Source organism: Heteronotia binoei, chromosome 8, assembly GCF_032191835.1.
Source record: "Heteronotia binoei isolate CCM8104 ecotype False Entrance Well chromosome 8, APGP_CSIRO_Hbin_v1, whole genome shotgun sequence".
NCBI classification, from domain to species: Eukaryota; Metazoa; Chordata; class Lepidosauria; order Squamata; family Gekkonidae; genus Heteronotia; species Heteronotia binoei.
Window position 1 is genome coordinate 99,998,854 of NC_083230.1, and position 27,423 is coordinate 100,026,276.

Sequence of the window (27,423 nt, forward strand, 5' to 3'; positions counted from 1 at the left end):
CATCCCCCTTCCTTACAAAGTAGAAGTAGTGAGAAACAAAACTAAGTTGAGAAAAAGTAATCAGCACCTTCCCACACATTCCTGAAAGGGAGTGCAACACATCTGGGGAAAGCAAAACACCCTACAGACTATAAATTGCAGAAATTTACAGAACAACCAGTACATTCCACAGAACAATCAGCACAGTCAACAACCATCTTCCTTATCTTCATACCCCTTCCAACCCTCCCAGCAATTAACACAGAACAATGGTCACATTCAACAGCCAGTTTCCTTATCACTACCCTTCCAGGAAGCCCCACCAAACAATGGGCACATCCACAAACCTATTGCCCTTTCACCACACCCCCTCCAGCCTAGAAATAGCAGCTCTCCAGCAGCTCTGGCCTCACTCAATGCACAGCAGCCAAGAAGGTCAGAGCGCCTGCTCCGGCTGCAACGCCACTGAGGATGTTCTCCGCAGCCGAGAACGAAACGTCTGGAAGAAAAATTTTCTCCAGTAGAACACAGCACTTGAGCCCGAAAGTTTCTACAAACCCTAATGATATTACCAGCCGTGAAAACCTGAAATCTTTGATATGTACATAAGCTTTAGCCTACTTAAGAAGGTTCCTCCCTCCCTTTAATAATATCCATATGTTTCCTAGTTAGCTGTGCACCTTTTCATTAACAGTGTCAGGGTAAGATTGCACCGTTGGAAGTTTGCTGCAAGAGCTCCAGTCAGGATGTTTGTTCTGTAGCTTGCAAGTGTTTTGAAATTTCATTATCTGGACACTGTAATGGGTTACTTTATTTACAAAAATCTGAAGCTCTGACCCATGGAAATTTGGACACTGAATGTCATATTGTTGTAAATCCTGAGAACTTGGAGAAATTATTGCATGTATTCAGCACTTATATTTTGTTAACACATACAGTATGTAGGGTGCATCCCTATATTGCAAGAGAGGATCGTTGATCCAAGACCTTGGGAAAATACTCTCAGAGAAAAGAGAACACCAGACTCCAAGTTCTTAGATACGTAACAGTTTATTTCGGTATTAGGTAATGCATGAATCTAAACCCTTGATTCAATGAAAAAGGTTACAGCAAATACGTGGTTATAGATTTTCATGGTTACATGCTTACATGGCTATATATGTCCTTATAGCTAAGCCTAACCTATCATGTTAGAAAAGCTTTGGGTAATCGTCTTTGATGAGCAGATGGAGGAGTCAGGGTTTCTCTAAAACTCCTTAACCTCCTACTTTCACTGGCTTTTCCCTCCAATTTTATACACTTTTTCAGGATGTCTGCCCACCCAGTCTAGCCAATCAGCAATAAGAAAACCATCCAGGGCTATCTTTGGCTGGAAAGTTCCATTTCCTGAATTTCTGAGGGACTCTTGTCTTTTGCGTAAGAAATATACTTCTTTCTGCCAAAGGTCGACTCGACTCCAACCACATCTTTGGCATTGGCCCTTTGTTTCCCCTCTAATTATAGAGGTACAAGACAGAGTCCTCTATCACTTTAGATTCATGCTTTAAATCAGTACAGACCACCAAATATAGCCATCAAATCTTAAACTTCACTTTTACACAGTAAAACATGAATATAGTATATGTATTTCCTGTGTGTGTGTTCTTGAGGTCAACCATTTCATAACAAAGCTGGTACACAGCAATATCTAGAAGACATTTCCTGAGTCAGCTCAAAGTAACTTTAGTTCATCTCCACTTGCTTGCTGCAAGACCAGACCATAAGCGTTATAAACAATACAGAAGTTATTAACAATTTGTTACTCTTATGCTATATCTCTTTACAGAATATTTTCTGCAGTGTTAGTACGTATACCATCTGATGCTTTGTTGCTGACCACTAATATTTCTTAATACTTATTTAGCAAAATTTATGAACACCATAGAAAGGTGGCACATTAGATTTATTATACATAGGAGTCTATTGCTGTGGCTATATCCAGTATTTTATGTACTAGCTACATCCTCTAGGTGGGACCTGGAGCTCTCCCTGTGTTACAAGTGATCTCCAGACAACAAAGATCCATTGTCCCCCTGGAGAAAATAGTAATTTTGGAGTGTACAATCTATGGCATTATACCCAGCTAAGGTCCCTCCCCAAACCCCACCCTATCCAGTTTGGTGTAGTGGTTAAGTGTGTGGACTCTTATCTGGGAGAACCAGGTTTGATTCCCCACTCCTCCACTTGCACCTGCTGGAATGGCCTTGGGTCAGTCATAGCTCTCGCAGAGGTTGTCCTTGAAAGGGCAGCTGCTGTGAGAGCCCTCTCCAGCCCCACCCACCTCACAGGGTGTCTGTTGTGGGGGAGGAAGGTAAAGGAGATTGTGAGCCGCTCTGAGACTCTTCGGAGTGGAGGGCGGGATATAAATCCAATATCTTCTTCTTCTTCTTCTTCTATCCAGGTCCACTCCCCAAACCTCCAGAATTTCCTATCCTGGAATTGGCAACCTCACAGTGTGACTAGAAAAGCACCACTGGATTCAATATCAGAGTGGCTCAAAGTGGTAAACTGCCATCTTGCCATCCTAGCTCTACTCATGACTTGAGTTCAATTCCGGCGGAAGCTGGGTTCAGGCAGCTGGCTCAAGGTTGACACAGCTTCCCATCCTTCTGAGGTCAATAAAATGAATATCCAGCTTGCTGGGGGTAAAGTGTAGATGTCCAGGGAAGGCAATGGCAAACCACCCCATAAAAAGTCCACCAGGAAAACATCAGGATGTGATGTCACCCCATGGGTTGGTAACAACATTGTGCTTGCACAAGGGACTTTCTGACTGGGCTTTATGGAGGGACGGTGGCTCAGTGGTAGAGCATGTGCTTGGTAAGCAGAAGGACCCAGGTTCAATCCCCCGGCATCTCCAACTAAAAAGGGTCCAAGCAAAAAGGCATGAGACCCTGGAAAGCTGCTGCCAGTTTGAGTAGACAATACTAACTTTGATGGACCAAGGATCTGATTAAGTATAAGGCAGCTTCATATGTTCATCATCAACTTTATTATGCTTTATATTACTTTTTATTTATTTATTTTATCTAAGTCTACCAGAGACCCAGGATTTTGGAAGAGTTGTGGTAACCAAGGAACATTTAAACATTGCTGATGGAACTGTCCTAAAGTGGCCGAATATTGGCCATCTATTCTGCATAGCAGCCAGTGCCTCTCCTAAAAAGAAAAGTCCAATTTGAAAAAGATTGGACCAGGAGGTCCAATTCTCTGATCCCCAAAAGAAGGTACCCCCATCCTCCATTATTTCCAATAAAGGGAAGGCATTTAAAAGGAGCATGGCCCTTTAAATGTGATGGCCAGTACTTCCTTTTATCAGTTCTAACCCGACTACTCAGCAATTTCATTGAGTGCCTAGAGTTCTTGTATTATGAGAAAGGGAGAAAAGTACTTCTTTCTCTACCTTCTCCATCCCATGCATAATCTTGTAAACCTCTGTTAACCGGTTTTAGGGACCATGCCCCAGTCCAAATAACAATAGCCAGGCGGAAACTTGTTGTTCAGAGAAAACAGCTTTATTTTCACTTCTGCAGAAAGTAGAGAGACGGGCAAAAAGGAACGCCCTTCTCTACCTGATTTAGCCAAGCCTCTTGCCTTTTAAAGAGACCCCGACGTCACTCCCTATCTTGCTCTGTGGCTAATTGCCATTGGCGCAGAGCTAACAATCTGGCTTCCACGACCGTTAGGCTCAGGGCTTTGGCCATATAAGGTAAAAAGTTACAAGATTCTTCATTCAGCAACATTTCCTCTTGTCTATGTAACAATGTTGTGTATGATTTAACTAAGTGTATAGTTCTAAGCATAATGTTTGCCCTAGTGGCATAATGTCATATATTGCAACAGTTCAGCTTACTTAGAACACCCTTTCCCCCAGAAATAGGTTACTTATGGTTTAGAAAAATAGCATCTAAGAAGCAGAAAACAGAAAGGGGATTTTCTAACTCTTAACCTAAAACTAAGGGGTTGCTAAGAGACTGCAATAGGAAATGGCTCAACCGCAAAACCACACCGAGGGAGGCAGGAAGCCAGTAGCAGAGAAAAACACACCGAGCTTCAACTGCCAAACACCTGGGGAAGGGTGGGGGCTTCTTTAGTTTTTATATCTCCTTTCTCATTGAATTAATGAACCTTATTTATTCTATCACCTCTATCATATCACCCCTCAGTTGACGTTTCTCCAAGCTAAAGAGCCCCAAGCGTTTTAACCTTTCTTCATAGGGAAAGTGCTCCAACCCTTTAATCATTCTAGTTGCCCTTTTCTGCAGTCTTTCCAATGCTATAATATCTTTTTGAGGTGCGGTGACCAGAATTGTACATAGTATTCCAAATGAGGCTGCACCATCGATTTATACGGGGGCATTATCTGGGAGATTAAGTGTGCGGACTCTTATCTGGGAGAATCAGATTTGATTCTCCACTCGCACCTGCTGGAATGGCCTTGGGTCAGCCATAGCTTTCACAGGAGTTGTCCTTGAAAGGGCAGCTGCTGTAGGAGCCCTCTCAGCCCCATCCACCTCACAGGGTGTCTGTTGTGGGGGAGGAAGATAAGGGAGATTGTGAGCCGCTCTAAGATTTTGAAATTTGGAGTGGAGGCGGGATATAAATCCAATGTCATCTTCTTCTTCTTCATTATGATACTGGCTGATTTGTTTTCAGTTCCCTTCCTAATAATTGCCAGCATGATGTTGGCCTTTTTTATTATAATTGCACATTGTCTCGACATTTTCAGTGAGCTATCTACCACGACCCCAAGATTACTCTCTTGGTCAGTCTCTGCCAGTTCACACCCCATCAACAAGTATTTAAAATTAGGATTTTTGGTCCCAATGTGCATTACTTTGCACTTGGCCACGCCGAACCTCATTTGCCACATTGATGCCCACTCACCCAACCTCGAAAGATCCCTTTGGAGTGCCTCACAATCCTCTCTGGTTCTCACTGCGCTGAACAATTTAGTGTCATCCTCAAACTTAGCCACTTCACTGCTTACTCCCAAATCCAAATCATTAATGAACAAGTTAAAAAGCATTGGATTAGTACTGAGCCCTTCGGCACCCCACTGCTTACCATCCTCCACTGAGAAAATTGCCCATTTATATTCACTCTTTGTTTCCTGTTAATTAGCCAGCTTTTGATCCACAAGAGGACTTGTCCTTTTACCCCATGACTCTCCAGTTTACTAAGGAGTCTTTGATGAGGAACTTTATCAAAAGCTTTCTGGAAGTCAAGGTAAACAACATCTATTGGGTCTCCTTTGACCACATGTTTGTTCAGCCCCTCAAAGAACACTAACAGGTTAGTGAGACAAGATCTTCCCTTACAAAACCCAAACTGAGTCTTCTTCAATAACTTGTGTTCATCAATGTGCCCACTAATTCTCTCTTTGATAATGGTTTCCACCAACTTTCCTGTTATTGAAGTCAGACTAACTGGCCTGTAATTTCCTGGATCTCCTCTGGAACCCTTTTTTTCATTTAGAAAAGGACATACTGTCTTTCCAGGTTCCCACCACAGTCTCCAGTCTGAGCTTAGACCTCAAATCATGAAGAGCAAACTTTATTCGGATAAGGAAAATTGTAGCATGAAGCACCAGCAGCTCAAAATTCTGACACCGTTACAGTTGCTTATATACTCTCCAGAACATTCCAGAACGCCCCTCCCATGTATGCACTTTTACACAGTTTCAATTACCATACGGAACTTTCAGTTGGCTGCTGATTGTTCCATACATTTCTAATCATTGTAGCTTTTATCAATTCTAGGAACTGCTGTACGTAAAAGCATCAACTTCCACTATGCAGTTCTAAATTTTGCAGTAAAATACAGCACATGCATAAAAACTGCAGATTAAACTAAATGTGGAGTTTACAGATAAATACTGGGGTTTTACAGATAAATACTGCAGAGCAGTAGCCCCACCCTTTTGGCACCAGGGACTGATTTTGTAGAAGACAATTTTTCCACGGACTGGTGGGGATGGGGGTAGGGTTTTTGATGCCCCAGGCTGTCCCAGGCCCACACCCCATCCCTGTCCCCCACGGGGGTCTTTAAATGAGGAGTAGGTGAAGGTCTCTGCCTCAATCCGCGGCCCAGTTACTAACAGGCCATGGACCAGTACCGGTCTGCAGCCTGGGGTTTGGAGACCCCTGCTATAGAGGAACACTGTTAACTCCTACAACAGGGGTGGCCAACAGTAGCTCTCCAGATGTTTTTTGCCTAAAACTCCCATCAGCCCCAGCCAGCATGGCCAATGGCTAGAGATGATGGGAGTTGTAGGCAAAAAACGTCTGGAGAGCTACCGTTGGCCACCCCTGTCCTACAAGATATCCTAGTGCTATAGTTACCTTTTAACAGTTAGTACAGCTCCATGCTTTCTTTGCATGCCAGTTCCATATTGGCTTTCTCTTCTTATCTCATAGCACAGATGCCCTGCTTGAGGCATTCCCATATAATCAGAATGAACCAGTACTACATTTCAAACTTAGAGATGCTCCTTAAAGAGTTGGGTTATAGATAACACTTTCTGTTACACAGAGGCTATTGGGGGAGGGGGAGTGAAGGAGAATGGGGATTAACTCAGCAAAACCCAAAATATATATAATACCTGTTATTAAGTAAAGGCAATAACATGGATTTTGATTTCACATGGGCCAATACAGATAGTTGCTGATTACAACTTTTTTTCTGAATTAACCAAACAACTACAGTTAACATGATTTTGGACTAATTTAGGCTGTTTTGTTAAAAATTTCTTAAAAGATTCAAGATAGCGCAGCTGGGGAGTTTTTTTGCGGGGGAGAGACTGGAAGTATGCATAATTGTTCTACCATCTCCCAAGATGAGGGCTGACTGTGAAGTTCTAATAGCCTTTCAATTGAGGGTGAGAAAACAGAGTACTCATCAGCTACTTCTCCTCCTGCAGTAACAAACTGTATTCAGAGGAAATAGTTCACCAGACAGATTTGCGGCTGGGAACTGATTTTTCTCTCTCCTGTCATCATCATCTTGGTCTCTGCCAATTAAGTGTTGCTATTTTACTCCTATTTACTCTAGATAGCCTCTTATAAACAATTATTTGCAACAGCTAACAAAAAGATATTTCCATCTCTGAAGAACCCCATTTTGCACACACAATGGCTCTGTTTACCTGAAACTAACTCCTTCTGTAAATTATGAAAGGCCAAGTTGACAGAGCAGAACCTTTCCTTGCTTCCAAGACTATTCTGTCATTAATTCTAGAACAGTCCCAATTAACATACAGGGGTGCTGCCATCTCATTTCTAAGGGCAGAGGGTAGGGTTGCCAAGTCCAATTAAAGAAAAATCTGGGGACTTTGGGGTGGAGCCAGGAGACTTTGGGGGTGGAGCCAAGAACAAGGATGTGACAAGCATAACTGAACTCCAAGGGAGTTCTGGCCATCACATTTAAAGAGACAGCACACCTTTTAAAATGCCTTTCTTCCATAGGAAATAATTAAGGATAGGGGCACCATATTTAGGGGCTCATAGAATTGGACTCTCTGGTCCAATCGTTTTGAAACTTGGGGGGTATTTTGGGGAGAGGCACTAGATGCTATACTAAAAATTTGGTGCCTCTACCTCAAAAAATAGCCCCCCCAGAGCCCCCAATACCCACGGATCAATTTCCTATTATTCCCTATGGGAATCGTTCTCCATAGGGAATAATAGAGTGCCTAGTAGACATTTCCCTCCCCCCCACGCTTTCTAAAGGGGGGGAGGGCCTCCAAACTAGGGAATCCCCTGCCCCCTCCCTCTCACACACACACACTTACCAGATCTTCCTCCGGACAACTCTACTTCCTGTGAAAACGAAAGCAAAAGAAAGGGAGGGGCCGTTCTCAGAAGCCCTTTCTGCTTCCTGCCCAACCTTAAAGGAGCAGATATTTTGCAAACGGCTCAGGAGCTCTACAACATGAAGCCTAAAGGTATGTTCTCCCCCCCCTCCACCCCCCACCCCCGCTTCCAGAGTTTTGAAGAGCGGGAGATGAGGCTGCGAACCCAGAAGTCTCCCGCCAGAGTGGGAGGTTTGGGAAGCCTAGCAGAGGGAGAGGGACAGTCTCGTTAATGCTTTTTCTTGATTTGTTTGAAAGGTCTAGAAGGTAGGGTTGCCAAGTCCAATTTAAGAAATATCTGGGGACTTTGGGGGTGGAGCCAGGAGACTTTGGGGGTGGAGCCAGGAGCAAGGAAGTGACATCACTTCCAAGTCAAAGGTCAAGTGATGTCACTTCCTGAGCTTCACTCCTCTATATCACTTCCAGCACACTGCATCAAACCCCACCTCTAAAACCCTTCACGGGGGTTTAGGAATCCTAATTTCTACATCACTTAAATTGAATGTGTCCATCTAAAAAATTCAAACCCATGGGCAATGGCTATCCTCCTACACTTCAAAATGGGGTCTCTTCTAATACTAAATGTATATATCCCTCCCCAGCAAAAATGATCAGATACAGCAAGGTGCTGTAATTAATCTGAATTTTTTATTGAAGAACTTTTATTAGATACTCCAGCACACCTGATTCTAAAGGGGGGGGGAGAGACTTTAGTGCTAGACTCAGTTCAAATGATAAGATTCTAATTGACAAATTTGGATGAAAGCTTGCTAAATAATGTCACTTAATTCAAAACAGATATGGGCTTCCCCCTTAAACAGTGGAAGCCATTCCCAACCTAGTGCTGTACTTCCGGGTTCCTGTCCTGTACTTCCGGGTTCCTGTCCTGCATCTCGACCTGTGACAGGCTGCTTCGGCGTGCTGCTGCGCCGGCCTCCTGGGTCCCAGAACGATGGGACCGATGCCACAGGGACGGGCTCGAAACACTCTATAACCCCTCAAAAGAACAGCAGTCTAGCTCGCTTCCCCCGAGCCCTGCCGCCATAAGCCTCAAGGGGGCTCATTTTGCGGCATCTCCTGGCGGGAGGGTGGCACCCGCACGGGACACATATCAAATGAAAGAGGGGGCGCAGGGCTATCAGAAACAGCCGGTGGAGGGAGTCGCGAGACCACCCCACTGGGGGATCCACACCCCGAAAGTGATGAAGGTGGCGCAGATAGAGCCAACAGAGCAAACAGGACAAAATAAATAGGCTGCATTATGCAGCACAGTTGAGAAAGTGCCTTATCCCATATACTGATGAAGTATATACAGGATTTGAGAACAAAATTGTTTCCGGCGGTGATATTTGGGGGATTTTGGGGACGTCACAGGAAGTGCTGTGAAGTCACTTCCTGTTTCCGGCAGTGGCATTTGGGGGAAATGATGTCATTTGGGGGAAGTGATGTCACAGGAAGTGATGTCACTTCCCGTTTCCGGCAGGTGACGCGGGGGAAATGATGTCCCAGGAAGTGGTGTCACTTCCTGCTTCCGGCGGTGGCATGACGTCACCGGAAGTGACGTCACCGGAAGTGACGTCACTTCCTGTTCCCGGCGGCGTGAGCGCTTCGCGCGCGCGCACCCCTGCCTTCCACCCCCCCCAAGGTGTCCCTGGCTGGCCTTCAGACATTATGGTCACCCTAGAGGATTGTGAGGAACTCCAAAGGGATCTGTTGAGACTGGGTGAGTGGGCGTCAACGTGGCAGATGAGGTTCAATGTGGCCAGGTGCAAAGTAATGCACATTGGGGCCAAGAATCCCAGCTACATATACAAGTTGATGGGGTGTGAACTGGCAGAGACTGACCAAGAGAGAGATCTTGGGGTCGTGGTAGATAACTCACTGAAAATGTCAAGACAGTGTGCGATTGCAATAAAAAATGCTATCGCCATGCTGGGAATTATTAGGAAAGGAATTGAAAACAAATCAGCCAGTTTCATAATGCCCCTGTATAAATCGATGGTGCGGTCTCATTTGGAATACTGTGTGCAATTCTGGTTACCGCACCTCAAAAAGGATATCATAGCATTGGAAAAGGTGCAGAAAAGGGCAACTAGAATGATTAAAGGTTTGGAACACTTTCCCTATGAAAAAAGGTTAAAACGCTTGGGGCTCTTTAGCTTGGAGAAATGTCGACTGCGGGGTGACATGATAGAGGTTTACAAGATAATGCATGGGATGGAGAAGGTAGAGAAAGAAGTACTTTTCTCCCTTTCTCACAATTCAAGAACTCGTGGCCATTCAATGAAATTGCTGAGCAGTCGGGTTAGAACGGATAAAAGGAGGTACTTCTTCACCCAAAGGGTGATTAACATGTGGAATTCACTGCCACAGGAGGTGGTGGTGGCTACAAGCATAGCCAGCTTCAAGAGGGGGTTAGATAAAAATATGGAGCAGAGGTCCATCAGTGGCTATTAGCCACAGTGTGTATATATATGTATATATATATAAATTTTTGGGCCACTGTGTAACACAGAGTGTTGGACTGGATGGGCCACTGGCCTGATCCAACATGGCTTCTCTTATGTTCTTATGTCACTGGAATGCTGTATTTAGACATTATTTGGATTTTATTTCTGTCACCTTTTACTTCCCATCTGTCTTTAGCAATTTTAAAAAAGTTTCATTAATCATCCGTTGAGGCAGGGGTCATTTTGTAGAAAAAGATGCTGGAACTCATAGCACAAGTTATTTGCATAACTCATTTGAATATGTCACACACCCCTGACATCACCAGAAGGTGTACTGAATTATAACAACTCAGCATCTACCTTAAAATGCTTCTTGAATTCTAATTGTCATAATAAAACCTTACTCCCATCACACTTTTAAAATTACTTTATGTGGCCATGGTGGCATGATGAAGATTTCTATCTGTCTGCTTGATATGTTTTGGTTATTTCCCCATTTTTTGTGGGAAAAAGGATTAGGAAGTTTATCAAATCTTAGAGTTCAGCAAAATTCTCATAGGGGGGTTGAACAATGCAGTCCAGAAACAAGTACTTGAAGAAGAAGATGATGATATTGGATTTATATCCCACCCTCCACTCCGAATCTCAGAATGGGTTTAAGAAACCAAAACAATACAATTTAGAGATTCCAGAGCTCTGCTCCTGTGAGCTTCTGCCCAAAATGAGGCCTGCATTAAGACTTTTCATTTCATGGACTACAAGAATAGTGTTTGTGCTTTCTTCCTTGGTAATATATCTGGTTCCAACCCATAGTTCCACTGGTTCACATTCACTTGACTTTAGCAATAAAAATCTGTTCTTTACATGGTCTTTAAACTCTTCAGAAATGTTGTTTAAATTGTATTTTGGCACTATGTTTTACTGCTATATTCTGATTTTTTATATTAACAACTCATGGTCTGTATTGCAACTAGCACCTGGTGTTATTCTGGCAGATAGAATAGAACTTCTCTACCTTTTGCTTCTAATTATCTAATCTATTTTATTTCTGTATTGGCCCTCCAGTGATATCCACATATAATTGCCTGTTTGGTTGCCCGAAACATGTGTTTTGTAATGAAAATTTTTTTGTCACAGAATTATATGAGTCATTCTCCTGTTTAATTTCATGTTCCTAATCCAATCCTTCCAATAATATTTGATTCTGTTTGCTTCCTACTTTTGCTTTCCAGTTACCTATGATCATCAGCAAATCTTGCTTAGGTGTGTGATCGGTTTCTTCCCTGACACTTGCATAAAAGCTTTCAGTTCTTCCTCATCAGCATCTGTAGTTGGGGTGTAAACTTGAATGATGTTGATATTGACAGGTTTTCCATAAAGTGTCATTTATATTATGTGGTCAGATTATGCCCCTGATTGCTTGTGCTACATTTCACCTCACTATTAGGACCAGGGCTGGCCCGATGCCCTGGGGCGCACTAGGCAGACTTGCTGCCTGGCACCTCCCCAAGCGCCCCCCCCAGATCCTTCCCTGCAGTTCCACGCCCCCTCCCCTCCGCCCCCCAGGCACGGTGTCCCGCAGGGCCCCCAGGCTCCCTCCGGCACTCTGCTTGCCTGCCGTTGCTAAAAGCGGTGGTGCTCCGCTCACTCCCTTTCCCCTGGGGCTCGCTGACTAAACGTAAGCTTTGCCAGCTTCACAGCCTGCACATTTTGTTAAGAAACAAAATGTGCAGGTGCGAGCTGTGAAGCCAGCTAAGCTTACTTTTAGCTAATGAGCCCCAGGGGGAAGGAAGCGAGTGGAGTGCCGCCACTTTTAGCAGTGGTGGGTAGGCAAGCGGAGCGCCTTGGGGGGCGGGGTTAGGCAGAATGCCATGTGGGGGGGGCAGCAGCCCAGAGGGGGCTAGTGGTGGCAGCGGCAGGGAGGGAGGCAAGCTAAGCCCTTGCCTGGGGTACCAGAAGGGGGGGCGAGAGCCCAATTTGCCGCCCCCGCCTCTCAGCGCCCTAGGCAACTGCCTAGTTTCCGTAGTGGGAGGGCTGGCCCTGATTAGGACAACTACTTTTTTTTCTGTGTTTGTCATTCCCCAAGTTAAACACTTTGTAGATGTTTTTATCCATTAGTTGTTTACGGAGTCTTATGACTTGTACAGCAAACGTTGCAGCCTTCATAATAATTTCCTGGTTCCTATCAGCTAAAATGTTATCTAAATAAAAGCTAAAATCTCTCCAAAGAGAATGTGCTCTCTCGTCTCTATAAAAACGTTTAAAAGGCTATGAAATATTTTAATTTATGTTTTATAACTAGAAATGGAAACTGAAATTTTTATGTATAATATTTTGTACTGTGCCCATGTTGAATTGTGTACCTTGGTGTGTTTTTTTTAATGCCACTTGTTACCTATTTTCCTGTTTTCTTTCTTTTTGGATGGGTCTCTGACCATATTAAACTAAACTAGACTTGACACTTTGTAATTTTCTGACTGAAAACGCCTTAATCCAGTCCACTTTATTTCACTCAGTTTCAGGACAGCAGTCTTTAAAAGTTCCATTTCTATGTTATGATTTCAAGCTTACCTTGATTCATACTTCTCAGGTTCCATGGCCCAACTATATACATCAAACGGCTTTGGACTTTATTTTTGCATCTGTTCACATCAACAACTGAATACCCTTTTCACAAGCACTATTTCTAGCTGTCCTCAAGTTACCAATAGGATAGTTGAAGTATTTAAGGAGGCATATCCCTTGTACCTATAACCAATGTTCCCGCTTAGCTGCAGAATCTTGTGAGCAAGATCATGCTCACTTGACATGCTCAATTGACAGATATGGATGTCTGAACGAACACATTTAATCCGTCAGCCAGACGGAGCTGTGTCGTCACTAATGGTACATGTGACCGCGCCCCCTGTAGGTTTACAAGTGGTTTTATATTGACTTTTAGTTTCTACCAAGACTCTCAAGAGACAGTAATCCTAGATTCCAGACATGGGTGCATCAGTGATGCCAGCGTGGCACTAGCATACTTTTTAAATTTATGTTATTTATAGTCTGCCTTTCTTACTTGGACTCAAGCCAGATTGCAATTCAATAGGATCGAAGTTGCAAAACCCACAAGAAGTCTAAAAACCAAACCAAGCAGAGTATTGACACATTAAATGATGCAAAATTCCATAGCAGATCCTAGTTTCAACAAGTTATACATCATATATAGACCACAGTCCGTAAATTTTCCTAAGTAACTTCATGAATCATTTAGTAAACATTTAGTAAACTCTTGGAGAACAGGAGAGGTGCCGGAAGATTGGAGACAGGTGAATGTTGTCCCCATCTTCAAGAAGGGGAAAAAAGATGATCTGGTTAACTATAGACCCATCAGCTTGATGTCTATACCTGGAAAAGTTTTAGAACAAATCATCAAACAGTCGGTTCTGGGACATTTAGAAAGAATGGATGAGATTACTAAAAGCCAGCATGGTTTTCTCAAGAACAAGTCATGTCAGACTAACCTGATATCTTTTTTTCAGAAAGTGACTACCTTGCTGGATCAGGGGAATGTGTAGACATCGTTTATCTTGCTTTCAGTAAGGCTTTCGATAAGGTTCCCCATACTATCCTTGTTGACAAGTTGGTAAAATGTGGTTTGGATCCTGTTACCGTTAAGTGGATCTGTAAATGGATGACAGATCGCACCCAAAGAGTGCTTGTGAATGGTTCCTCATCCTCTCGGAAAGGAGTGACAAGTAGAGTACCTCAAGGATCTGTCCTGGGACCTGTTTTGTTCAACATCTTTATCAATGATTTGGATGAAGGAACAGAGGGAATGCTTATTAAATTTGCAGATGATACTAAATTGGGAGGGGTTGCAAACACAGAAGATGACAGAAACAGGATACAGGATGACCTTGACAGGCTGGAAAACTGGGCTAAAATCAATAAAATGAATTTTAACAGGGATAAATGTAAAGTTCTGCATTTAGGTAGGAAAAATCCAATGCATAGTTATAGGATGGGGGAAACTTGTCTTAGCAGTAGTATGTGCAAAAAGGATCTAGGGGTCTTAGTAGATCATATGCTGAACATGAGTCAACAGTGTGATGCAGTGGCTAAAAAGGTAAATGCAATTTTGGGCTGTATCAACAGAAGTATAGTGTCCAGATCACGTGATGTGATGGTATCACTTTACTCTGCTCTGGTAAGACCTCACCTGGAGTATTGTGTTCAGTTCTGGGCACCACATTTTAAGAAGGATATAGAGAAGCTGGAACAGGTCCAGAGGAGGGCGACGAAGATGGTGAGGGGTCTGGAGACCAAGTCCTATGAGGAAAGGTTGAAGGAGCTGGGGATGTTTAGCCTGGAGAGGAAGCCGCTGAGAGGTGACATGATCACCATCTTCAAGTACTTGAAGGACAGTCATTTAGAGGATGGTGTGCAATTGTTTTCTGTGGCCCCAGAAGTTAGGTCCAGAACCAGTGGGTTGAAATTAAATCAAAAGAGTTTCCGACTCAACATTAGGAAGAACTTCCTGAGCGTTAGAGCGATTCCTCAGTGGATCGGGAGGTAGTGGGCTCTCCTTCCTTGGAGGTTTTTAAACAGAGGTTAGATGGTCATCTGACAGCAATGAAGATCCTGTGAATTTAGGGGGAAGTGTTTGTGAGTTTCCTGCATTGTGCAGGGGGTTGGACTAGATGACCCTGGAGATCCCTTCCAGCTCTATGATTCTATGCATCATTTAGTAAACCAAGTCAACGGCCTGCATAGAAAAGCCCTCTTAAATAATTGAGTTTTGCATTGTTTGCAGAAAGCTGGGAGAGTGAAAGCCTTCCTAACCTGCTCAAGCAGGCTGCTCCACAAGGTAGGGGCTACCACAGAGGAGTCATGTGATCAGGCAGCTGTTGATTTGCCCATTTGCAGGTTAGCACCAGCAGAAGACCCTGCTCCAATGAGCAAAGCTGTCATGGAGCGTAGGGGGAAAGGCAGTCTACTGATATGAGAGGCCAAGAAGGGCTTTGCATGTGAGATAGCCAATACCTTAAATTGAGCCGAGTAACTGATGGGCGATCAGTGGAGTGCCTGCAGGATTGATGTAATATGCATACTCTATTTAGCTCCCAATAATAGCCAAGTTGTGAAATTCTGTGCCAACTGGACTTTTCAAATCAATTTTAAAGGGAAACCAATATACAGTACATGGCAGTAATCTAGTCCTGATGTTACTGTGGTGTGGATCCAGGTTACTAAATTAGCCACAAGATAAGAGGCCATCTTTCAGGCTAGGCTGAGTTGGAAGAAAGCCTTTTTTAAAAACAGTATTAGCTTCACCAGTAATAAAGTTGGGTCCAGTATAATTCCAAGGCTCTTAACTGAGTCTGCAAGGGTCAGCTGAACGCCATCAAAAGTGAGGAGCACAATGTACTTCATGATCTCTGTCCTCCCAACCAACAGAACAAAGTAGGAGTCAAGTCACACCTTTAAGACCAACTATGTTTTATTCAGCTTTCGTGTGTGCATCGTCTGAACAAGTGTGCATGCACACACAAAAACTTACATTCTGAATAAAACTTTGTTGGTCTGAAAGGTGTAACTTGACTCCTACTTTATTCTACTGGTTCAGACCAACATGGCTGCCCTCTTGGATCTCCCAACCAACAATTCTGTCTTTTCAGAGTTTAGTTTTGATTTGCTCATTCTTAGCCAATTTGCCAAAGCAGCCTGGCACATATTCAGAACCTCAACTGTATCACCTTTCTCACCTTTGGTATAATATTTCTCATCTTTGGTATAAAAGTCAGAAGATTTGGAAGAAAGAGTTTAAGAAAATCAGAAGAGTTGGAAGTAAGTGTTTTTACAACAGTATTAGCTTCACCAGACTTATTATACCAAAGAAGACATATTATACCAAAGGGACTGACAACAAAAAAACACACTCTACAATCTGCTTGCCCCACAAACGATAGTGAGAGTTTTGTCATACATTCTCCAAGAAGCTGCTGAAGCATTCTGTCAGCATCTTGTACCAGAAACAGAAAATGATTAAGGAAAAGCTCACTGAACTTGACTTCTATCAACAGAATCAACCTTTTTTAGAGGAAGTTGACAACAGGGAACAAGGCACCTAGGTTAGTCAGTTTAAGGTGCTACTGGACTCTCACTCTTTTCTACTGTGTCACCAGGAGATTTGGGTACGGACATATAGAGCTTGGGCTTGATATCATCTGCATATTGATGGCATCCAACCCGCAGATTATGATTTGTTCTAAGGGCTTTACATAGAGATTGAAAAACATAGGAAATAGGACTATGCCCTGTGGAACTCTACAGGATAAGCCTCCCACTGGTGACCACTGGTCTCCCACAGCAACCTTTTGAGTTCAATCCATTATGAATAATAATTCAGACCAGTTTAGCACAATGTTCCCTCTAAGCTGCAGAATGTTGTGAGCAAAAATTCAACTTTGTGAGCTACTGGTATTAAAGTTGTGCTTTAGGGTCATTCTTCCTGAGCTAAGACCAAAATGTGTGACCTGGAGACTAAAAATCTGTGAGCTAGCTCATGCTAACTCAGCTTAGAGGGAACATTGGTTTAGCATATATCCCCTAAAGCCTGCTTCTGCCTTCAAGCACCTCAACAAGATGGTATGACCCACTCTATCAAAGGCTGCAGGTAAGTCCAACAAGCTCAACAAGGAGGCATGGCCTTTACCTACATTCATACAGTGCATGCTGACAATACCTTGTCAAGCATAGATGGAAGTAGCCAGTCAAAGAACACTGACATTCATCATCATGACCCAACCCAACCAAATACAAAGCACAACAGGAGAAGGAACCAAGGAAACAGAGTACTCTCTACTATAGAAAACGCCAGGGCTTTTTTTTGTAGAAAAATCCCAGCAAGAACGCATTTGCATATTAGGCCACACCCCTGACACCACCATTGTTTTTCACACAGGGCTTTTCATAGAAAAAGCCCAGCAGGAACTCATTTGTACATTAGGCCACACACACTTCCTGATGCCAAACCAACTGGAACATCATTCCTATGAGTTCCTCCTGCTCAAAAAAAAAAATAGCCCTGGAGAATACTATGGCATGCCCAGCAAATGAAACTCTGGAATGAATATACTCTGGGGAGATCTGCAGATGATGGTTTGATTCTTCTACCAAAACCAAATTCATTTTTGTCAGGCAGAACCACAGAGGCAGACCCATGGTCATTCTGATCAAATCCCTTCCACAGTTCACTTTACAGAAACATCCCATGTAGACATACCAGATGCCCAAAGGTTCATCTCCACAGAAGGCTTAAGGAAGAAAAATCTTTGGCAAGGCAAAGGATATGCAGAAACTACAACAGCAATGAGAGAACATACAACACCACATAATACTGAACATACACCATCACAGGCTTCCTTGTCATCTCCCCAGTAGTTCCCAGAAGGAAATCACCCAGGTGAGAATGATTTGAATTGCAGGGAGAAGCTTGCAAAAAGACAAACCTGACCTTTTGGCCAACAACAAGCCAGTCAGCTAGAAAATAGAAGGAAGAAGCAGGACTTGAACCCATATTTATTTATTTATTTATTAGTAAATTTTTATTCTGCCCATTCCCCGTAGGGCTCGGGAGAGTAAAACATATAATAAAACAATAAAATACAATAAAAACATTTTATATATTGCATACTCTGGAAGAATCCTTTAACCAACATGCCCACCTGGGAAAAAAGGAAAAATACATAGAACAGGACATTCTCTAGTGGGCCTGGTGTTATCAGAACAGGAAAACCTGCAGTGGAACAATGAATACATAATTAACTACAGCCTCCAGTTCAAGGGATACCTGGGACTAGTTATCAGTGATCTAAATGGAGTCCCAAACACTGGGGTTTTCGCTGCTGGAACCAATCACTTGGGATGAGTCCCTCATGCTTATATGCTGCTCTACCTTACAATAATTTTGCTCTGTGCTTTCCCATGGAGCTGTTTCTCTATGCATCCAGGAAGTTCCTTACTACCACATGCTTCTCTTGATTCCAGTAGTCCTTACTCGCTATCTCCCTTGCAATAACTCAGCTTACATGGCTTATAACAGATCCAGGAGGGAAACAATAGAGCAAAGTTTAAGAGTCCAATGGCACCTTTAAGACCAACAAAGTTTTATTCAGGATGTGTGGCACACAAAAGCTCACACCCTGAATAAAAACTTCATTGGTCTTAAAGGTGGCATTAAAGTCATACTTTGTTCTGTGGCTTATAAGATACCAGCAGTGACCTCAGGGAATCCTGCTCTCGCTCTATTACTAAAGCACAGTAGTGTAGAGAGTGGGAAACCTTCTTAGCCCCCTCCAAGTGGGTTGGCCACTAAAGAGGTGTAGTTAGTCATGAGCAGATAGAATCATTCCCTACCTGTCCTGTGCTCTACAGATTAGCCCAGGTCTCCTCTGAAGCATTGCCCTCAGGTTGAGATAGGCAAGTAGAGATAAGTACTAGCCCCCAGGAGCTAGAAATGATGGCGAAGAGCGGGAACTGGCACACAGACTTACACTCAGTGAACCAGTTAATGCGGTTAATTCCCAAACCACAGTCTAAATAGGCTGGGAAGTATTCAGGCTCATCAGCTGCCCTACTGGCAGGTGTTAAGCTCCTGCAGCTGCACTTTGCTTTGGACAAGATCCTGCAAAGAATGATTGTCTTCACTGCTTGGCTCTGGGATGGGGCTTCATGCCTCCTTTGAGCCATGTCAGCTTGAGCCTTCTTCTGCCACTGTTCCTGCAAAGTGAAAATCTTGCCTGGAGGTTCAGATCTTGCCTAGAGGAAACCTCTAATCTGCAGACCTGGTGATTATCTCAGGGACAAGTGGCAAGGTCTCCCTTACAGAGTCTGGCAGTAAAATTGTCAATCCCCAGGTGGGGGCAGGGGATCCCCTGGTTTGGAGGCCCTCCCCCCACTTCAGGGTCATCAGAAAGCAGGGGGTGGGGGGAGGGAAATGTCTGCTTGGCACTGCATTATTCCCTATGGAGATTGATTCCCATATATAATGGAGAATTGATCTGTGGGTAACTGGGGCTTGGGGGGGGGGCTATTTTTGAGGTAGAGGCACCGAATTTGCAGCAAAGTGTCCAATGCCTGTCCTCAAAACACCCTCTGAGTTTCAAAAGGATTGGACCAGGGGGTCTAATTCTATGAATCCCAAAAGAAGGTGCTCCTATCCTCAATTATTTCCAATGGAGGGAAAGGCATTTAAAAGGTGTGTGGTAGCTTTAAATGTGATGGCCAGAACTCCCTCTTTTGGAGTTCAGTTATGCTTGTCACAATCTTGCTCCTGGCTCCTCCACCCCCAAAGCCCCCAGATATTTCTTTTGGTTTAAAACAATTTTATTGGTAACATATGGTAATAAATCTATTTCTTGCATCTTTAAAAACTTCTTTTATCTACTCCATATATTACTTTCTACCCCCTCCCCCCACCCCGTTTCTTGACCCCCGTTGGTGTTATTTACTTAAAATGCAAATATTTAACGATACCCTTAACTATTAAAACAAAAAATTATATTTTTCTTCTTTTTAAAACTTAATAATTATCAAAAATTGTCCAATGTCCTTTTATTTTCTACATATTTTCTAAACTTTTTCCACTCCGTCTTAAAAACTTCTAAATCATAGTCTCTTAATATTCTTGTTAATTTGTCCATTTCACTCCATGTCATTACTTTTATAATCCAATCCCATTTCTCTGGTATTTTTTCTTGCTTCCACAACTGCGCATACAATGTCCTAGCGGCTGAGAGCAAGTACCAGATTAAAGTTCTATCTTCTTTTGGAATTTTTTCCATTTGTAATCCCAACAGAAAAGTCTCTGCAACTTTGTTAAACTCATATCCCAAGATCTTAGAAATCTCTTGCTGAATCATCTGCCAATACATTTTAGCTCTTTCACAAGTCCACCACATATGGTAGAAAGAACCTTCATGATTTTATATTTCCAACATCTGTCTGGCATCTTGTTATTCATCTTTGCCAATTTTTAGGAGTCATGTACCATCTATACATCATCTGAAAACAGTTTTCTTTAATACTTTGACATGTTGAAAGTTTCATAGAGTTCTTCCACAAATATTCCCAAGTTTCCATCTGTATTTCTTTATTTACATTAATTGCCCATTTAATCATTTGAGATTTCACTACTTCATCTTCTGTAGACCATTGTAGAAGTAATTTATATACTTTTGAAATTAATTTATCATTGTCTCCAAGCAGAACTTTTCCCATTTTTGTTTGCTCTTTCCTTATTCCTTCAGTTTTAATATCATTCTCCACCAAGCTCTTTATTTGTTGCATTTGAAACCAATCATAATTATGATTCAACTCTTCAGCAGTTTTCAGTTCTATCTTGCCACTTTGTATTTTTAATAATTGATTATATGACAACCACTTTTCTTCGCCTATCTCAGCCATTATTTTTATTACTTCAGCTGGCACTATCCATAATGGTCTTCTCTCATCTCCATATTTCTTGTATTTCATCCATGTATTTAACAAATTATTTCTTATATAATGGTGAGAGAAAAAAACGTCCATCTTCTTTTTTCCATAATACAAATACACGTACCAGCCAAATTTATTTCTGTGACCTTCCAGCACTAAAAGTTTTTTGTTTAACAACGTTATCCATTCTTTCATCCACACTAAACAAACTGCTTCCTGATATAATTTTAAATTCGGTAGTTGAAACCCACCTCTCTCTTTTGCATCTGTCAAAATTTTCATTTTAATTCTTGGTTTCTTCCCAGCCCACACAAATTCTGAGATTTTCCTTCGCCATTTATCAAATTGTTTGCTATCCTTCACAATAGGAATAGTTTGAAACAAATACATTATTCTTGGTAAGATATTAATTTTGATTGCAGCTATTCTACCCAACAATGACAAATTAAGCTTGTTCCATTTTAACATGTCTTCATCCATTTTACGCCATAACTTCTCATAATTATTTTTAAACAGATCAATATTCTTCATTGTTAACTCCACCCCTAGGTATTTTACCTTAGAGGTGACTTCACAGCCCGTAAGTCTCTGTAACTCTTGTTGCTTGTTCAACTGCATATTTTTACACAGAATTTTTGACTTTTCTCTATTAATACAAAGTCCCACCAACTCCCCATATTCTTGTATTTTGGCTAACAACAAAGGTGTAACTTGTATGGGGTTTTCATTTATAAACATTATATCATCAGCAAAAGCTCTGTATTTGTACAGAGCCGCCCTGAGCCTGCTTCGGCGGGGAGGGCGGGATACAAATAAAATGTGATGATGATGATGATGATGATGATGATGATGATGATGATGATGATGATGATGATGATGATGTACAAATACAGCCCCCAGATATTTCTTGAATTGGACTTCGCAACCCTATCTGGCAGAGAAGACCTTTGGCTCTGCTGGAACATGGCAGCAAGCACCTTTGCAGTGCTGGGCCTTCCCTGATCCCTCTAGTCCTCATCAGTCTCTTTTTCTGAGGACTCAGAATCAGAGTCACTGGGCTGGTCAAAGGAGGTCATCACAACCTGCCAAGTCCCCATTAAACAGCTGTGAAACAACCCATAAATGTATTGAACAGTATCAGGAATGGAGATGGGGCTGTGAAGGAGAAAATGTCAAGGAGAAAAGATCAGGACCCAGCCATGTTAGAATGCTGAAGCAAGAAATAATAGAAATATACTAGCCATGCATGCAATTATAGCAGGCCTAGAATAAAATGATATCAAGAATGTGAAATAATGCCAGAATAAAAGGGAAGTTGTCCCCTCACCCGCATGCAAGAAACAGCAGAATTAGCTAGAAGAGGAACTAAGCTTGCTGGAACAGAACATTAAGTAAATGCACCTAGGAAATGTCCTAAGAGCAGGAATGAAACGAGCAAAACATGTTTATGATATAGAATGTTGCACTGAGATGTTAGTAATATTAATGCCATATATGAAATAAACTATGCCGCCCCCCCTCGTTCCTCTTGTAATATAACGCTTGCAATAATGTATAAGAAATAGAACTGTTCTTTACTGTTTAGCTGCAGTACTGCAGTCCTAAGCTCTGCTCACTGTCAAGCATGGTGAAATTCCATTGATAATTGATTGTTATAGGGTCTTGTCTAACACTGGTCTGTGAAGTATCATGGAGGACCCAGCTTTGTTAGCTCTGTTATTCTTTCCTTCCCCCCTTCTTGCTTTATTGCCCGAAACGTAGAAGTAGTGAGAAATGAAACTAACTTGAGAAGAAGTAATCAGCACCTTCCCATACATTCCTGGTAGGGAGTGTGACACATCTGGGGAAAGCAAGGACAGAGTCCTGATAACACTATGAGAATGTAGACATTTATGATAGTTTATGTGTGAGAGCTACCCCACACCCCCATCCTTTGGAATCCTTTTGAAGTAAGCCTTAAAAGTATGGTATCAATGCTTTGCAGCATTACTCTCAAGAACCTGTTACACAGAAAGTACCGGTCTATCAATAAACATAGTCTTTGTATCAACTTCGACTCGTCATTGAACCCGCATGCTTGACATTTTGAGAGTAATCTTGCAAGAAGTTTAACCGCCCTGGCAACTTTATAACCGAATGGCTGAAAAGATTCCAGTGAGCAGTGAACTTCCAGAACCTGAAGAAGGGGCAAGAGCACCAAAACCACCGTGGCACGTGCTAGACGCCCGAAGAGTCGCTGGAAAGGGCTTCCTTCTCCACATTCAACAACTCTTGGTCACCCCGCATCAGTGGCAACCACGTACCTCTACCACCACAATGGATGAGGCCCCGGCGCGCAGAGAGGCCATCCTAACCAGGCACATGCGCCGGGTGAAGATGGCCAACGAAGAGGGCGAGGGGGCCGAGCCTGGAGAGGAGGGGAGTGCAACAGTGACTGGCACAGAAGCCGACCCACCTCTGGCCGAGGTGGTTGGGACCCACGAGGCAATGGGCCCGAAAGAGGAGGAAGACGAGATTGCTCGAGAATTCTGAGCAATGGTCCAAAAGGAAGTCGAAGATGCAAGCGATGACCACCATGATGGCCGGAGAGTTCAACAGGCAAGTCGACCGGATTCTGGGGATGACTGACCCGAGAAGAGCCCCGCAACTGCCTGCGGCTAGACCCTCAGCAGTACTGCCACGGGTGCAACTGGCGGCACCCCCGGCCCCTCGAGAAGGGGGCCGAGGAAGGGAGCTGGAAGCCACCTTTGACGGGGATCCTGAGGAGGTGGAGTATGATAAATCCCATGTGCCCGTTTAGGATTTCCACGTGGGGAACTCTGTATTTGTGTCAACAAAAAGCCTTCCATTGAATCAACCTTCAAAGAAGCTGGCTTATAGATTTTTGGGTCCTTTTAAGATCAAGAGGGTAATTAATAAAGTGACAGTAAAACTGGTGTTGCCCAAGATGTTTAGTAAAATACACCCTGTCTTTCATTGCAGTCTTTTGCGAAGAGACCTGGGTGGTACTCCTTGGCACCCTCGACCACCAGCTCCACAACCTATCCAGATTGAGAATCGGAGTCATCTTGAAGTGCAAGAGATATTAGATGCACAAATGAAACATGGAGTGTTGTATTATTTGATTAAATGGAAACATTTTCCAGTCAGTGAAAATGAATGGGTAGCAGAAAAAAGATGTTTTAGCCCCTGACTTGATAAACAAGTTTCATAAAGCGTTCCCTCAGAAAACCCGAGGCTGATGTTAGAAGGGGCAGTATGTCAAGCATGGTGAAATTCCATTGATAATTGATTGTTATAGGGTCCTGTCTAACACTGGTCTGTGAAGTATCATGGAGGACCCAGCTTTGCTAGCTCTGTTATTCTTTCCCTCCCTCCTTCTTGCTTTATTGCCTGAAAAGTAGAAGTAGTGAGAAATGAAACTAACTTGAGAACCCGCATGCTTGACACTCACGACCTGAGTTCGATCTCTGGTGGAGGCTGGGTTTTCAGGTAGCCAGCTTGAGGTTGACTCATAAGAACATAAAAGAAGCCATGTTGGATCAGGCCAATGGTCGTCCAGTCCAAGGTCAGTAAAATGAGTACCCAGCTTGCGGGGGGGGGGGAGATTAGATAACTGGGGAAGGCAATGGCAAACAACCCCATAAAAAGTCTGCCGTGAAAACGTGAAAAAAGTGTCACCCCAGAGTCGGAAATGACTGGTGCTTGCACAGGGGATCTTTCCTTTCCTCTCTTATTAACTATAATTAATTATCTGTGAATATAAAAACCGGAGACCTTCATCAGATCCAAGGCTCTCACACCTTTAAAATGCAAGTCCGTCTGGTCTTTGCCTTTCCACCAAGTGGCCTGTTTTTCTGCTACACACTTTTATAAGGTTGCCAACTCCTCCCCTGGCAACAGAGTTAATTCCATAAAGAAAATGGCTGCTTTGGTGTAGTATCTATAGCTGTTGCATGGTGCCTTGAAACGGTGACCTGTTACAAGTATGGAAGTATCACGAGTTAGTTTAGCTACCCAGACAAAGCCCAGCCGGGACTTTCGAAATGTGGGGAAATAGAAATGTTCTAACGTCTGTCACATTGAGACGAGTTATTTCTGGATATGTGCTAGGGTAAAGGTTGGTAAATGCTTTGCATGTTTCTTGTGAGAATCTTGTGACTAATATGACGAAATCTAAGAGCTAAACCCTATAAAATAAAGATTGCTGGCTTGCAAGCTAAGCACTTCTCCCAGAACACGTGTGTTGTGTGCTTCCTTCCTACATCTGGCGCCCTAACGTAGGGCACCCTCGGTTCCGACAGCAACGCAGCTTCGGCGGCAGCTCAGTTCTACTTGCCAAACGCCTGAAGAAAAGGCCCCTGAGTGCACTCGTCGTCGTTCTCAACTACCCCTTTCATTTGGCAAGTACCGTATTTTTCGCACCATAAGACGCACTTCCCCCCCCAAAAAAAGTAGGGTAAAAATTGTGTGCGTCTTATGGAGCGAAGGTACCATACGTACCTTCCTCCGGGAGGGGGGGCGATCCGCTGCCTCCATCCCAGCGCTTCCCCGCGCCTGCCTGGCTCCAGCTCTGACGCTTATAGCAAGCGCCAGGATCACTCCCTCCGCCCTCCGATCCCAGCGCTTGCTTTAAGCATCAGCGCTGAAGCCATGCAAACAGGCAGGGAGAAAGCACACTGCCTCCTCCACAGCAGGCGCTCGCGAAGTGCTGGGTTTGCAGAGGGGGCGGGTGCTTCCTCTGCCTGGTTTCAGCTGCTGCTTTCAGCAAGCGCTGGGATCGGAGGGTGGAGGGAGCGATCCTGGCGCTTGCTGTAAGCATCAGCTGAAGCCAGGCAGGCAGGCAGGGGGAAAGCACACCGCCCCCTCCACAGCCCAGTGCTTTGCAAAGCGCTGGGTTTGCGGAGGGGGCGGGTGCTTCCTCTGCCTGGCTTCAGCTGCTGCTTTCAGCAAGCGCTGGGATCGGAGGGTGGAGGGAGCGATCCTGGCGCTTGCTGTAAGCATCAACTGAAGCCAGGCAGACAGGCAAGGGGAAAGCACGCCACCCCTTCCACAGCCCAGCGCTTTGCGAAGCGCTGGGTTTGCGGAGGGGGCGGGTGCTTCCTCTGTGCCTGCGTGCCTGGCTGGGAGACAAGTGGCGAGATCACTCCCTCCACTCCCATCGCAAACCCAGCACTTCGCAGGGAGCGATCTCACCACTTGTCTCCCAGCCAGGCACGCAAGCGGGGGGAAGCACGCTGGCGCCTGCGTGCCTGGCTGGTAGACAAGCGGCGAGATCGCTCCCTGTGAAGTGCTCGGTTTGCGGTGGGGGCGGAGGGAGCGATCTCGCCGCTTGTCTCCCAGCCAGGCACCTGCGTCTAATGGTCCGGAGCGATTTCGCCGCTTGTCTCCCAGCCAGGCACCTGCCTCCAATGGACCGAAAAATACGGTAATGGGTGGAAATTTATCACAGGCTGAGCAGAAACATGTAGAGGAGTTAAGATTCCTGATATGGAAAAACAGCGGGTCTGTGTCTTCGTCTCAGTTACAGAATCTGTTTAAAATAATTAGACAACCATGTCCATGGTATCCTCTGAGTGGTTCTCTAAAATTAAAAGACTGGGAGAAAATTGGCAAAAGTCTTCATATGGAACCACGACCTCCTATTAGGATTCTTCATACTTGGCATCTGTGTCATCATGCCATAGATTGCCACAATCTGGTATGTGTAGTGAAACCTTTGTCTTCAGAAAACCTTCCATCTACATATAATGAATCTCACCTGGTCCCAGTGAGTCCTTTGACCTCTGTACCAGCTGCACCTCCTTTGTTTCCCCCCATAGACCCTCCAAAAAGGCCACCAGATTTAATTCGAAAAACCTTAGAAAAAGCCCTCGTTGAAGCTAAAGAGGAGGAAGTAGGAGAAATAACAGAAATGTTGGCAGTCTGTCCAGTTCATGTAACAGACCAAAGAACTACACAGGGTCAAGTAGTTGTAGAATATAAACCTTTGCCTTATTCTGTTCTCAGTGAACTATGTAAGGCTATACGAGACACAGGGATAAACAGTACTTATGTTCAAGGGATGTTAGAAGCCCTTGTGCGTAATTATAACCTGGTTCCTGAGAACTGGAAAACCACAATCCGTATGCTTGTCACTCCTGCACAATATGTGGTTTGGGATAGTGAGTTTCAACATCAATGTCTCCTTAGGGGCAATAGTTCAGGAGGAGCTTATACCCCAGAACAACTGTATGGGGCTGGAAATTTTTCTACTACTGATGCACAAATTGTTTTGCCGGCAGCTACTTTACAGGTGTCTTCTGAATGTGCCTTTCGTGCTTTTCAGAGGGTGCCAACATCTGGTAAACCAACCCTCACCTTTTCTAATGTTCGATAAAAAGCCAACGAGCCCTACGCAGATTTTATAAATCGCTTACAGGAAACTCTCAAGCAACAAATTGACAATCCTGACGCTCAAGCAGAGCTACTTATGAAACTGGCCAAAGACAACGTGACCACAGAGTGTCACCACGCCATCACGGGCTTAGGTAAAGATCCAAATTTAGCAGATATGCTTAAAGCGTGTCAGGATGTGGGCAGTCAAATACATCAAGCTTCACTACTAGCTGCTGCCTTTAG

At 43.7% G+C, this 27,423-nt stretch overlaps 1 protein-coding gene across 1 annotated transcript in view; it reads right to left on the bottom strand.

Annotated features, from left to right (window-relative positions):
• RESF1 (retroelement silencing factor 1) overlaps positions 1-18,895 on the bottom strand; it is a 68,632-nt gene extending 49,737 nt beyond the window's left edge. Inside the window, exon 1 of the mRNA XM_060245718.1 lies at positions 18,724-18,895. The gene's annotated coding sequence lies outside the window, so the exon portion shown is untranslated. The remainder of the gene's footprint in view (positions 1-18,723) is intronic.
• Between the last annotated feature and the right edge of the window lie 8,528 nt (positions 18,896-27,423).